This window comes from Antennarius striatus, chromosome 3, assembly GCF_040054535.1.
Source record: "Antennarius striatus isolate MH-2024 chromosome 3, ASM4005453v1, whole genome shotgun sequence".
Classification (NCBI taxonomy): Eukaryota; Metazoa; Chordata; class Actinopteri; order Lophiiformes; family Antennariidae; genus Antennarius; species Antennarius striatus.
In genome coordinates, this window is record NC_090778.1 from 3,295,245 (window position 1) to 3,307,924 (window position 12,680).

The following is a 12,680-nucleotide window of genomic DNA, read 5'->3' on the forward strand; positions in this document are numbered from 1 at the left end:
CAAGATCTCTGATGGAGGAATGGAGCCTTGAGGGAAAAGTGACCTCAATTGTGACTGACGCAGGAGCCAATATGCTTGCTTCTGTCAGAATGCTTAACTTGAGACATGCACTCTGTTTTGCACATTCTTTGAATCTGCTCGTTAAAAAGTCTCTGGATGCAACCCCTGGCCTCAACGAACTACGCACAAGGGCACGGAAGGTGGTGTCTTTCTTTAGAGCCAGCACAACAGCCAAAGAAAAGCTGAAAGAAGTTCAAGAGCAGATGGGCATTCCTGTCAAAAAACTCATTCAAGAGGTGGACACACGCTGGAACAGCACCTTCCTCATGCTGCAACGCTTATACGAAGAGAGACAGTCAGTGGGTGAAGCTCTGGCAACACTAAAAAATGATGTCATCCCACTGTCTTCTGATGAATATGACACGACAGCAACATGCCTCCAATTACTTTCCCCCTTTCACCAGGCAACGGTCGAACTCTCTGAGGAAAAGAGAGTGTCAGTGTCCAAAGTGATCCCAATGGTAAAAATGCTTATGTTGTATTTGTTTGACACTACGGGAAAAACAACCCATGAAACAGCGAAACAACTGGGACAAAACTTAGTGTGTATGATGCAAAATAAATTTGAGACCGCGGAAAGCCAAACGGTACTGACAATGTCGACGCTGCTGGATCCAAGATTTAAAACTATTGGATTCTACAATCAAGGACAGGCCCAGGCAGCAGTGAGGCGACTGACAGCACAGTGCTTCGAATGTATAAGGAACAAAACCACCCTCCCCACAGTCTCTGAGGAACAGCCCTCCACATCGGCTCAACCAGCATCTGCTGAAACTCTAACATCAACAAGTAATATTATGAATAGTATTTTTTTTCTAATAAGTTAAAATGCTGATGATTGTTGTCGTGTTTGTCTCTCAGATAGGAACCTTTGGGAAACGCTGGATCGAGATGCTTCGGATGCAAGGAGGGCAAGGAATGCTACTGCAGACGCAACTGTGGAGGTGCAGCGGTACTTGACCGAACCACCACTGGCCAGGTCAGAAGACCCAGTGGATTACTGGAAGAACCACCAGAGTGTTTATCCTAATTTGTTTAAACTGGCGAAAAAATTTTTATGCACACCTGCTTCATCTGTTCCATGTGAACGAGTCTTCTCCAAATGTGGAGAAATTGTCACCAAGAAAAGAAACAGACTTAACCCAAATACTGTTGAAAAAATTATGTATCTCAATAAAAATCTTTGACCACCCTCATCCCAAATTATCAGCCCTTCCATAGTTGCACAAGCACACCCAACCAATACCAGATTTTCCCTGCATTCTCTACTCAACAACACTCCACAGATTTGTCAATTATTATAAGTGCATAGAATATAATATTTAGTCTAGGGTATATCAACATTTAAAATGAAAGATACTTTAAGTGCAAGCAAAAAGGAGGTGATTGTGCTTGTGTGTAGCTGAAAGCTTCTTGTCAAACGAACTTGCAGTGCAGGGTTTGAACTTTGCCAGGAGAGGTCACTATAACTGAAACTTCGATGAATGAACCCATTTTCAAACCAGTTGGCTCAAGTGATTCAGTGCTTCACAAAAGCTCCATTTGCCCATCACTAATGTGTGAACCAGTTTGTCCAGACGAAAAAATGTTTCACACAGCAAGTGCTCAAACCCTCATTAGCACTTAAATTAATCAGAGGCCGTGCCTCACCTGCTTCCCTTAATGCATGTCACTGCTCACTAGGTATGAAACCTGGGCTTGTGTGGAATCTGTAATACAGCAGGTGAATAAAGGAGGTGTGACTGCTGCTCTGCTCACAATACTTCAGTGACCGCAAAGGTTGTTGGATATTGGCCACACTTGGCTACATGATGGTGCTTTTGCACACATTGGCATTCTTTGAAAATGAACATGCAATTAATGGGCGAAATCACCAGTAGGGACTTGCAGTCTTGCAACCTCAAAAATGTTGGTTTTGAAGACCATCTCATGCCATAAATGACCCGACCATCAAGTCGCTGGGGACCTTAAGTGGGCAGATAACCTGAATGAATTCTTCAACAGATTCGATCAGGTATCCACCCCTCCCCTTGCCCATCCCTCCACGCTGCAGCCCCCTCCCCCTGCCCCCCTCCAACACCTCCTCATCCCCCTCTCCCCTGAACATCTGGTCATCGGATGTTGTCAACAGGGCTGAAAGGCACAATGTATGCCCATCAATGTTGGCAGGAGGGGATTTGTGGGGCGTTCGTAGGGCGACCCTACTGTTCTAAATAATTATCGACCCATCTCAAATCTCCCGTTTTTATCTAAGATCTTGGAGAAAATAGTCGCTAATCAGTTATGTGATTTCCTTAAATCCAACAGTTTATTTGAGAATTTCCAGTCAGGATTTAGGGAACATCATAGTACGGAAACAGCACTTGTCAAGGTTAGCAACGACCTTCTAACCGCTTCAGACAGAAGACTTGTTTCTATACTGGTTCTCTTGGACCTTAGTACGGCGTTTGACACAATTGACCACAATATTCTTCTGCCACGACTGGAAAAAACAATTGGTATTAAGGGATCAGCATTGAGGTGGTTTAAGTCCTATTTAACTGACCGTTCCCAGTTTGTTAACGTTCATAACGACTCCTCCCAGTCAACTACAGTTAGCTATGGAGTTCCTCAAGGCTCGGTTTTTAGTCCAATACTGTTTGTCTTATACATGCTTCCTCTGGGTAATTTGATAAGGAAACACTCCATCAACTTCCATTGTTATGCCGATGATACGCATTTATATCTCCCGATTAAACCTGATGAAGTCAATCAGCTGTGCAAATTACAGGCGTGTATCAAAGAGATTAAAGATTGGATGACCAATAACTTTTTGCATTTCAATTCGGCTAACACTGAGGTCATTGTGCTCGGCCCAAAAACTGTTAGGGATGTAGTGCCAAGTGATGTAATAGCCTGGGATGGCATCACTTTTGAGGCCAAAACCACTGAGGAACCTAGGTGTCATCTTTGATCAGGAGCTCTCGTTTAACACACACATTAAGCAGGTTTCTAGAACGGCCTTTTTCCATCTCCCAAACATTGCTAAAATCAGGCAGTGATGCAGAGAAATTAATCCACGCTTTCATCACTTCCAGACTAGATTACTGTAACGCACTCTTTCAGGCTGCCCCAAAAAGTTGGTGAAGACTCTTCAACTAATTCAGAATGCTGCTGCCCATGTTCTGACCAGGTCCAGTGCCAGACACCATATTTATCCTGTGTTGGCTTCTCTGCACTGACTTCCTGTGAAAGCTAGGATAGATTTTAAAATACTCCTCCTCACTTACAAAGCCCTTCATGGCCAGGCACTGACCTATCTGAAGGAACTTTTAGTTCCATATAATCCATCTAGAGCATTACGTTCTCAACATACTGGCCTACTGGTGGTTCCTAGAATTTACAAAAGTAGGATGGGGGCTAGAGCCTTTTGCTATCAAGCCCCTCTATTGTGGAACCACCTCCCTACCTCAGTTCAGGAGGCAGACACCCTCGCACTATTTAAGACTAGACTTAAAACACAAAATCAAAAATTTTACAATTAAGGCAACTTAGGATACTACTTTTTTTTCTCTCTCTCTTATAATCCTACACTGCTGGAGATTCAACATCCAGACTCACTGAGTTCCTCTCTCCTCCTCCTTCTCTCCAACCATCTCTGTTACTCCTCCTCCTCTCCGATTTCACTATCCAAGTCTCCAATCACACCATACTAACTCAACTTCTTCCCTGGAGTCTCTGTGCTCTATGTCCTCACAGGTTTTTCTCAGGTTCACCCCTCATCCACCCATCCGCTATGGACCTTCCTCTGTGAACCTGCACCTCCAAGCCCACCAGTGTCAGCCCCATCTATCCATGTGCTGTGGACCTTCTCCTCCAAGCCCACCAGTAACACCACTCATCTATCCATCAGCTGGGGCCCTGCTTCCTTCTTCCTCCATGCCGCCATACAGTCATCCACACAGCTGTAATTGTGCCTTGACTTTAGCAATGGGAAACATGACCTTAACCACATTGACACTGACTCTATCTGGCCTATCTGCCACCCTCTATATGTCTCTATTTCTCTTTCCCTGTTCTTGTCTTCCTTTGATTTCTTTTCCACCCAACCGGTCAAGGTGGATGACCGCCCAAAAGAGTCTGGGTCCTGCCCAGAGTTTCTTCCTCATCGAGGGAGTTTTTCCCCGCCACTTTTGCTTATGCTTGCCCTGGAGGGTTCAGTTGGGTTTCTCTGTCTGTTAAAGCGCTTTGAAATATCTGTTGCCATGATTAAGTGCTAAATAAATAAAATTAGATTGATTGAAATGTTAGCAGAAGCGGAGTGTCCCCCCCTAGCTCCCTCCCTACTCTTAAGCCTCCGTACATCTGTTACCTGTCCCCCTCTAATGTTGTCCAGTATTTCTTTTTCCGACATACCAGCAAACATTCCATAGACCACTCCCTTAACTCCTTGATTCCCTTTAGGAGTTAAGTTCATCTTCTCTACTTTGGCCACCACTTTCCCCATGCTGATAGCGTCCTCATACTGCTTCCTATTCACACAATTGATCTTCAACACTCTATTAAATAGAATCTTGGCCTCAAAACCCTTGCCTATCTGACTCTGTAGTGACGTGTCAATTTGTAAAGGGTTGATTGCCTTGAACCCCGTATCCCCCGGTTTAGCTCCCTTAACTCTGAGCAGCACTGTGAGTTCTTCAAGACCTTTAACTCTCCTCTGCTTCTCTGGTACTTCACCTTCCTCCCCCGGAGCCCCTCTCTTCCTGAGCACCTGCACACAGACACACACACACACACTTTACGTTCAGAGATGCCAAACTAGCAAACGTTGATGTAAGCGGTTCTAAACACCTTCATATGAACACAGAGGACAGTAACACAACTGTCACACATCACACACTCACTATGTATTCTGTGACATGGATCCGTCTCAACCATCACATTAAAGATGCATTTAATGCCTTTAGGTCAGTGGGTTCTGTGGGCCAGATGTCCACTGTGGGACAAACAGGATGGAACTCAGCTTTTGTCTGCAGGTCGTCTTTCTAGAACCCATATAGGAAGTACTCAAACCTCATGAGCACTTGTGTTGTGATGACTAGCGTCGTTTGTGGGTTGGGATTGTCTTTTTGCTCCCTGTTTTTCTTTCTGCTCCTTATGTATGCAGAGTAGCCTGTGCCATCGCTCGATGGTGATTGGGCGAAACAGACCTGTTCCCTCTCCTGATTGGCTGTGCCAAGGCCTCATCAGGTATATAAGATTCAAGTTGTCAGTCATTCGTGGGCGGCAGGGTCAGCAGGCAGCGGATCCTCATCCTCTCCAGCTTCCAACCAGCCACATTTTGTTTCAAATGAACTGCTTAGTCTCGGTTGAGAATTGGGTTGGACTGCCGTTTATTCGGTCGTACTTTTCTCCTGTGTAATTTATTTAGGAAGGTTAGATCCTGTCATTTGTTTTTCGGTTAGGTCAGTTATTATTCTTTTGCAGATAGGATTGTTTTGTTTGTTATTTTGACATTAGTCCACCCTGAAGTGAGCTCAACATATTATTTGATATTTAGTCCTTGTAAATAAAAACTTGGTTTTCATTATATACCACAACCATTCGTCTGGTGGCTCCTTGGGACTTGCTGACGATGGGGTCTGTTCATGTTATGCTCAGGCACTCCTAGACTGGGCGTAACATGTGTGAACCAGTTTGTCCAGATGAAAAAATGTTTCACACAGCAAGTGCTCAAACCCACATTGGCACATAAGTTAAACAGAAGCCGTGCCTCACTTGCTTCCCTTAATGCATGTCACTGCTCACTAGGTATGAAACCTGGGCTTGTGTGGAATCTGTAATAAAGCAGGTAATTAAAGGAGGTGTGACTGCTGCTCTGCTCACAATACTTCAGTGACAGCAAAGGTTGTTGGATATTGGCCAGACTTGCCTACATGATGGTGCGTTTGCACACATTGGCATTCTTTGAAAATGAACATGCCATTAATGGGCGAAAGCACCAGTAGGGACTTGCAGTCTTGCAACCTCAAAAATGTTGGTTTTGAGGACCATCTCAGGCCATAAATGACCCGACCATCAAGTCGCTGGGGACCTTAAGTGGGCAGATAACCTGAATGAATTCTTCAACAGATTCGATCAGGTATCCACCCCTCCCCTTGCCCATCCCTCCACGCTGCAGCCCCCTCCCCCTGCCGCCCTCCAAAACCTCCCCTCCCCCTCTCCCCTGAACATCTGGTCATTAGATGTTGTCAACAGGGCTGAAAGGCACGATGTATGCCCATTGATGTTGGCAGCAGGGGATTTGTGGGGCATTCGCTCCGCAAGACCCTGAGCGCATTGGGCATTATGGGAACAGCAAGGACTGAGCCATCAAGAATACCTCTGAGGCAGCTGAGAGAGCCTTGAGATGGCTCTGGATCCAGAATGGAGAACCATGGGGGCAAGTGAGTGCCACCTGAACACAAGCCGTGACCTGTGTTCAGGTGTATATTGTTGCAAGACCCGAAACACCCCATGAACCCAGGATACATGACTGATGATGTGTTCAGGTTGCATCAGACAATGTATTTAATAACCATAGTCACATTTATACTATTGTTATGTTTACAGTTATAAACCTCACACTAAATCAGTAATTCTTTGAATTTTATCCATAAATCAATCTGCTTTTATTTTTAAATTACTTAATCACATCAACAGATACTTCGAAGTGCTTTTACAGGCAGAGAACCCCAACGGGACCCTCCAGAGCAAGCTGAGCGGCAGTAATATGCTGATAAGCATATTATTATGCTTATCAGCATATTACTCATGAGTTCTCCACTTAAAAAAATAACAAATGACATTTTAAGGTTTTACCAAGGAACTTTAACATCAACAATAAACAGAGATCAACATGGTTCATGTTTTGTCGGTTCATGTTACGATACAGGTTTGCATTAGTTTACTACTTTTAAGCATATTTAATTCTGGAAACAACCCAAGATATGACGTCTTTCATAAAAGACATTCATAATCAATTTTTCCAGCTGTTACGCAAGATTTTCTATCATTAGATATTGTACTGGACATGAAAAGAGGGGGGGATTTGTGGGGCGTTCGTAGGGCGACCCTACTGTTCTAAATAATTATCGACCCATCTCAAATCTCCCGTTTTTATCTAAGATCTTGGAGAAAATAGTCGCTAATCAGTTATGTGATTTCCTTAAATCCAACAGTTTATTTGAGAATTTCCAGTCAGGATTTAGGGAACATCATAGTACGGAAACAGCACTTGTCAAGGTTAGCAACGACCTTCTAACCGCTTCAGACAGAAGACTTGTTTCTATACTGGTTCTCTTGGACCTTAGTGCGGCGTTTGACACAATTGACCACAATATTCTTCTGCCACGACTGGAAAAAACAATTGGTATTAAGGGATCAGCATTGAAGTGGTTTAAGTCCTATTTAACTGACCGTTCCCAGTTTGTTAACGTTCATAACGACTCCTCCCAGTCAACTACAGTTAGCTATGGAGTTCCTCAAGGCTCGGTTTTTAGTCCAATACTGTTTGTCTTATACATGCTTCCTCTGGGTAATTTGATAAGGAAACACTCCATCAACTTCCATTGTTATGCCGATGATACGCATTTATATCTCCCGATTAAACCTGATGAAGTCAATCAGCTGTGCAAATTACAGGCGTGTATCAAAGAGATTAAAGATTGGATGACCAATAACTTTTTGCATCTCAATTCGGCTAACACTGAGGTCATTGTGCTCGACCCAAAATCTGTTAGGGATGTAGTGCCAAGTGATGTAATAGCCTTGGATGGCATCACTTTTGAGGCCAAAACCACTGAGGAACCTAGGTGTCATCTTTGATCAGGAGCTCTCGTTTAACACACACATTAAGCAGGTTTCTAGAACGGCCTTTTTCCATCTCCCAAACATTGCTAAAATCAGGCAGTGATGCAGAGAAATGAATCCACGCTTTCATCATTTCCAGATTAGATTATTGTAACGCACTCTTTAAGGCTGCCCCAAAAAGTTGCTGAAGACTCTTCAACTAATTCAGAATGCTGCTGCCCATGTTCTGACCAGGTCCAGTGCCAGAGACCATATTTCTCCTGCGTTGGCTTCTTTGCACTGGCTTCCTGTGAAAGCTAGGATAGATTTTAAAATACTCCTCCTCACTTACAAAGCCCTTCATGGCCAGGCACTGACCTATCTGAAGGAACTTTTAGTTCCATATAATCCATCTAGAGCATTACGTTCTCAACATACTGGCCTACTGGTGGTTCCTAGAATTTACAAAAGTAGGATGGGGGCTAGAGCCTTTTGCTATCAAGCCCCTCTATTGTGGAACCACCTCCCTACCTCAGTTCGGGAGGCAGACACCCTCGCACTATTTAAGACTAGACTTAAAACAAAAAATCACAAATTTTACAATTAAGGCAACTTAGGATACTACTTTTTTTTCTCTCTCTCTTATAATCCTACACTGCTCGAGATTCAACATCCAGGGGATTTGTGGGGCATTCGCTCCGCAAGACCCTGAGCGCATTGGGCATTATGGGAACAGCAAGGACTGAGCCATCAAGAATACCTCTGAGGCAGCTGAGAGAGCCTTGAGATGGCTCTGGATCCAGAATGGAGAACCATGGGGGCAAGTGAGTGCCACCTGAACACAAGCCGTGACCTGTGTTCAGGTGTATATTGTTGCAAGACCCGAAACACCCCATGAACCCAGGATACATGACTGATGATGTGTTCAGGTTGCATCAGACAATGTATTTAATAACCATAGTCACATTTATACTATTGTTATGTTTACAGTTATAAACCTCACACTAAATCAGTAATTCTTTGAATTTTATCCATAAATCAATCTGCTTTTATTTTTAAATTACTTAATCACATCAACAGATACTTCGAAGTGCTTTTACAGGCAGAGAACCCCAACGGGACCCTCCAGAGCAAGCTGAGCGGCAGTAATATGCTGATAAGCATATTATTATGCTTATCACCATATTACTCATGAGTTCTCCACTTAAAAAAATAACAAATGACATTTTAAGGTTTTACCATGGAACTTTAACATCAACAATAAACAGAGATCAATATGGTTCATGTTTTGTCGGTTCATGTTACGATACAGGTTTGCATTAGTTTACTACTTTTAAGCATATTTAATTCTGGAAACAACCCAAGATATGACGTCTTTCATAAAAGACATTCATAATCAATTTTTCCAGCTGTTACGCAAGATTTTCTATCATTAGATATTGTACTGGACATGAAAAGATTCAAATGACCAACATAGAAGGGTATCATTCCCAAAGTTGAAGTTCAGTAAAGTACTATCCTGTGAAGGAGGTGATTCATTGACTAAGACTTATTAAAATGGAAGAACAGGAAGCCTTTAAAGTAGGGATTAATGTCAAATCTGACTGACGGCTAAACAGAGTATAAGTAGTAAACAGGTTGATTAGATGATGAGCAGGAGCAGGCTGAGCAACACAGGTAATAGAAATGAGCAGATTTTATGGAGGAAGGATGAGAAAGATTCTGAAATGACAACATATATCAATTACAAGAAAGAAAAAGACTAGTGTTGGAGCCATGAACAGATTTAGAGGTATTTTGTAGGAGAATGATGGTTTTAATATTGTGTTTACTGTTGTTGTGATGTTGTTTAGAGTATGTGTTGTGGAGGGGGGTGTTAATATAGTTTAATAGGCGCACCCGCTCACCTGTGTGGCCGTAGAGCGAGAGAGACGGTGAGTGGGGTCGTATTTTTTGTTCATCACTTTGATTATGAGTTTGAGCACAGTTTCATGAGTTCTTTATTCTATTTAATTAATAGAAAGTTAAATGTATTGTTTAGTAAGCGCCGTCAGAAAAAGGAAAGCCCCAGCCTCAGCCTCTCAGCTACTCGTTGTTTTTTGAAGTTGCTAGTGTGAGTGGAATAACCGAATGAACTGAGGTCCTGTCAGGAGTGGTGACATACACATTTACAGTACTGTTAAGATTGATGCCTTTGGTACATACATTCCAGGATTACCCAAAATTTATTGCAGTGCTTTATAAATTAATAGAAAATGCCATTTTTATTTCTCCCTCATTGCAGGAGGTGACACATTATCCTCACAACAGCTCTGCTGAAGGACTCGGATTCCTTTTAAGAACACGAGAGCAGGGTGACGGGTTGTTGACTCAGGAGCTCGAGTGTGGATCCTGCATTGGAAGGTCTGTCAGCTAATGTGTAGTTCTGTATTCCTTTTAGAAATGGCACTGCTTTCATTTACACTTTCTTCATTCTTGTGGTTAGTGTTACAAAGTTTGTTCGAGAACCCTCCATGTGATTTCAATTTTGACTGAAATCACTGAATGAAGCCTCATGTTTTACAAAACAGTCGCTCAAGCAGTCAGAAAAAATAGTGTGATGTTAATATTAAAACTCTTATAAATAACACACTTCTTGTTTGATGCTATTGTTTTACTTCCTATTAAAATCTGGACCTTGATTGAAAAGAAAGTATGTTGATGTCAGTTAATAAATAACAATTTCCAATCTATATGTCATGATGCATTAGCCTGTATTTTGCTTTTGGGGTTAAGCTTAATGAGCTGTTATTGAAATGTCCAATTCTCAAGTTTTATACAATGTTTCCCATTTGTCTTTGTTACTTCACCTCCTCCTCCATATCCGACCCCTCCTCTTCCTCCTCCTCACCAACTAAACATTTTCTAAAACCTTCAACAATCCCCACTTAAGTCTATTCAAGGAAAGCCGACTAAGATTCGGAGAACTGAGTTGAGAGAATATAGCAGTATTCTTTGTCATGAAAACCCACCTTGCAGATTTCAGGTGACAACTATTCTGCAGATTTGTCCTGGGACAATCAGAGAGTTATCCCCAGGGCTTTGAACCAGAATTTTTTGCCAATTGGTTCGTTCCAAACAGAAACGGAATTATAACATTTCCGGTTTTGTGTTCCACCCATAAACTGACGTTCCTGAACCGGTTAATAACATTCCTTGTAAATATAAATATGTAGGTGCCGTATTTTATACACCATAAGACACACTTAAATGCCTTAACATTTCTCAAAAATCAACGCTGCTCCTTTTAACACGAAGCGACTTATGTGTACACTGAGTTCCAAAATCTGTAAAAATGTTTTTGTGTAATTTTAGTCAGCGATCCTCCAGATCGACCATGTTCACCGACATAGGACGTATTACGTCACTACGTATGCCGGCAGCAATGGACCAATTAGAGAACATGGCGCGAGGCTCCGTCACAATCCCCTCCTGGTTTTCCCCTCATCCGCCCAGCTCTACCTGCCTTCCACTCCCACCTCATCAGTGCAATTGCCTTCACCTGTGTTTCCTCACCTGATTATCACCTGCCTGTTCAGTACATATACCCTCCCATTCCTCTCAGTCTCTGCCAGATTGTCTTTGTGTCATGCATAGCTCTCTCGCGTTGATCTCCGGACTGCTTCCTCGGTTACGACCCTGCCTGTCTTCAACCAGTCTTCCTCGTCTCTGCCCCTGTAAACTGACCAGCCTTCTGTCCTTGACTACTCTGCCTGCTCGTTCCCTGTCTGATACCTGTCACCTGGGATTCCTGTTTACGGAGACTGTTTTTCTGGAATATTGCTGCCATTCTGTGTGAACCTCAGAATAAACTGTTGGACTATTCCTGATCTGGTCTCAGTCTGTGCTGTACGTGGGTCCTACCTCTGACTTGCTACAGGCACACCTCTGGTAGGTACCGGTATAGGGGATATGCCGGTACTGTACCGCAGGTATGCTGTTAACCACATTTGATTAGCTAAAGACCCCCGACAATGACGTCAGTGAAGAGGCACGCTTATGACGCAACATGCAAACTCCAGGCTATCAGTTCCGGTTCTTCCGGTTCACGTAAAGAGACCGGGTGGCTTTTTTCACGCTTCGCCATCTCTCTTGATCTGTGACTCCATGCCCCCCCACACCACACCTTCTGTCACAAAACAACGTCAAGCGGCTGAATTCGGAGCTTGTCATCATCCTGGAGGATTAACGAAAGAACTCCAACCGCTGGACATCGGTGTGAACAGAGCCTTCAAAGTTAAGCTGGGGCGTCGTGGAGCGATGGATGAGAGACGTGAACACCCCCACAATATGTGGTGGATTGTGGATCCTGGACTAACGTGTCTGCTCAGACTTTTGTCCGATGTTTCTCTAAAGCCGGCATCAATACCGGACAGACACCCGGGAACCAGACGATCAGCGATGTTGAAACTACCGAGATGTTCTGTGCAGACCGATGATGAGGACTTCAAGGATTTAGCACAGATTTATCAAAAAATAAAGAAATCAAAACATATTTACAAAATGTCGGTGTATTTTTTGAAATTTAAATACATAGTACAACACAGTCCAACCACAGTCACCTTTTTGCTTCTGTTAAAAAGCATGAACCGAACAATAAGGTGTACCGTGTGTCTGGTTAAAGTCGAGAAATAAACTCCGTTATTTAGACTGCGCCTCTTTGTACAATGAGCCGAATGGTGCGCAAAATACAGTAACTTAAGGCAATTAGTTTATATACTACAATTATAGATATATCCCTACCCTACAGTAAATAGTACCACAGCACTACA